At 50.2% G+C, this 2683-nt stretch overlaps 1 long non-coding RNA gene across 1 annotated transcript in view; it reads left to right on the plus strand.

Annotated features, from left to right (window-relative positions):
* Nucleotides 1-1221: 1221 nt before the first annotated feature.
* LOC107990271 (uncharacterized) overlaps nt 1222-2683 on the plus strand; it is an 11433-nt gene continuing 9971 nt past the window's right edge. Inside the window, exons 1-2 of the long non-coding RNA XR_001761821.2 lie at nt 1222-1287; nt 1477-1794. This is a non-coding gene — a long non-coding RNA (uncharacterized LOC107990271). The remainder of the gene's footprint in view (nt 1288-1476; nt 1795-2683) is intronic.

Genomic DNA, 2683 nt, shown 5'->3' on the forward strand with positions numbered 1-2683 from the left:
AGTGCTCTGATGTGTATTCACCGCCAAATTCCAGCAAAACCCGAGGCTGGAAATTGCCTCCGAAATTGCCCTATTTCGATGAGAGCGAGATTGTTTCTTTTCAGACGGCCGTGGAGCCCGTTGCATCACAGATGAGAGGATGCAGGGGAACGAGAGAACACACACCGTGACGGCAACTAAATGTGCGCGGCTGTTGGAGAGGCTTGACCAGGCCAACCTGGGGGCGTGGACTACGAAGGGTCCGTGGAGAAGAGAGAATTTCTGAGGGGGTTTTTTAAGTCAGAGATGAAGTGTTTCTAGCTCAGGGAGTCCCAACCTCTGGGGCGCAGCACATTATCTGTGACGTAAGAGATTGTCAGGTTGAGCGTGGAAAATGTCGCAATTTCACTTAATTGGCTTGAAAAACTTGCGAATCATTCGTCAGGCAGAAAAATGAAAAACTTGTTTGTGTTTCTTTCTTCAATTCCTGCGACTACATCAGCGTCGTNNNNACTAAAGAGTTGTTCCCACACATTTCTCACTGCTGATGCACCATGGGATTTCTGTAATGTAACGCGTGCTCAGGCTCAAGAAAAGTCAGAGAAACACTGACCGACACCGACTCCCAATCGTCCAATCAGCATCCGGCTTCGTGGTGGAAGGAGTCTGCTCAGTGCTGCCCCCTAGTGAGGTCCAACGAAGCTGAGCTTCGACAGGGTTTAAACTATACCCAGGAAGGTACCTGTGATCAACTAATCATGTAGTTCATGTTGTCACATGAACTACATGTTGCATGTGGCCCAAATGCAGCCCGCCAAGTCATTTTGTGTGAATTTTTTTTTAATTTAATTTACTGAATTATGAAGTGAAGTAGCAGTACTCAGATCATCAGTACTCCATACTGTTCTGTAGTACTGATTCCTCCTCCTGCACCTCCTTCTTTCCCGATCGGCCCGACTCCTCATTTTAAACCCCGTGTCAGAGGTTGCTCTCCCGGAGTCACTGACTGGTTGGTGGCACTTTATGCTCTTTTTTTGTACAAATTACCCTGACCACGAGCCCCGTAATGACCCCTGGGGAGCCCCCTACCCCTCGGCCCCTCACTCTTGTGTTGGGGCCCTTGTTCAAAATGGTCAATGTGTGTGTGTGTCCTGCTGTGATGCGTGCTGCAGGATGGAGGCGCACACATGCTGCAGCGACACGCGCACCACAAACAAACGCGCACGCGCATGCGCATCTCCGTCTGAGTGAAGCTCACACTCTCTCACACACACACAGTAGCTGCAGCCTCTCCCATGTGTCTTTTTGGTGCGTATTCCAGAAACTTCTGTCCGCTCCAACACACACACACACATCCTCTCACACACACATCCAGAGGTTTGTGTCTTCAATGGAATAAATCCCTCTCTCTCTCTCTCTCTCGCTCGCTCTCTCCCTCTCCTCCTTCTTTATCCCTTCTCCTCTTTCTCCGCCTCCTCCTCCGGTTTCCTGTTACAGCCCTGGGAGGGAGTTGAACCGTTCGCGTGGAGACGGACGGAGCGAACGGATCTCATGGAGGAAAAGCAGAGACGAGGAGACAAACAGAGACACACTGGAGGACGCTGAGACGCCGAGGACGATGTGGATTCGAACCGTCCACGCTCTGGAATCTTTTTAACTCAAGTCCCCGGGAGAGAGGAGAGACCGGGAGAGCGACGGAGGAGAGGGTCAGGAGCGGAAACTGGGGGTTGGTTTTTTTTTTTGTTTTGTGGTCGGAGGCGAATGGAGAGGAGACCGTAAGAGAGACGGTTTCACCATCTTCAGCGGAAACTAACGGTAAGACTCGGTTCGAAAATGGAACGATTGAAGTGCGGAACGGGGAGGGAACAAAGAGAACAGTCGGGGAAAATCAACAGTCCGAGGGGAAAAAGTCAGAAAACAGTCAGAAAAAGCGACAATATGAAGGAAAGGAAAAACAAATTCGGTATCGGAGGAATCGGATCGGTGATTTGTCCAACTGTTGCCATGAATCAGTGTGTGTGTGTGATGTGTGTGTGTGTTTCCATCTCCACCTCGGTCCAACCCAGTCCGCTCCACTGCTTTGTTTAAAAACACATTTGCTGCATGTTGTTGCACCGGGGGCTAAATCTGGGGCAACTTTTGTCTGCGTTGCGCCGACGCACGCACTGCGGTCGGAGTCTGTGATGTCCAGTTGTCCGTCTGTCCGTCCTCCGGGCAGAACACTTTGTATATCCCAAACGCTAATTACACCGTCGAGGTCAGAGGTCACACCCACGCTCACCCAGGGCCACATCAGCATCAGGGCAGTAACTGAGTAAAGTAAAAAAAGTAACTGATGAGTACACGTCTGTGTATTTTTGACTTTAAGAAAAAAAAAACAAAAAAAAACTTTCAAACTTCTGAAGTCGGACTTATCGCCTCCTCCGAGAAAAGTCCGACTTTTTTATCGTTTTGTAGTTTGCGTTCATCAGCGTTCACCAGACTGAACTGGCGGAACCAGCGGTTGAACACCCCCCCCGTACAAACAGAACTTTACAAACACACAGATGTCCAGAGTTCAGTGGTCGCCCAGGGACCACATGTGGACCCCCCGTCTTTTCTTTACGGCGGTGTGATGTTTGACCCCCCCCCCCCACACACGCCCTCGTCCACTTTTATGTTGCCACACAAAAGCACAGATTGTGTACAAATGATGCCCCACCTC

This window comes from Cynoglossus semilaevis, chromosome Z (genome assembly GCF_000523025.1).
Source record: "Cynoglossus semilaevis isolate Cse_v1.0 chromosome Z, Cse_v1.0, whole genome shotgun sequence".
Classification (NCBI taxonomy): Eukaryota; Metazoa; Chordata; class Actinopteri; order Pleuronectiformes; family Cynoglossidae; genus Cynoglossus; species Cynoglossus semilaevis.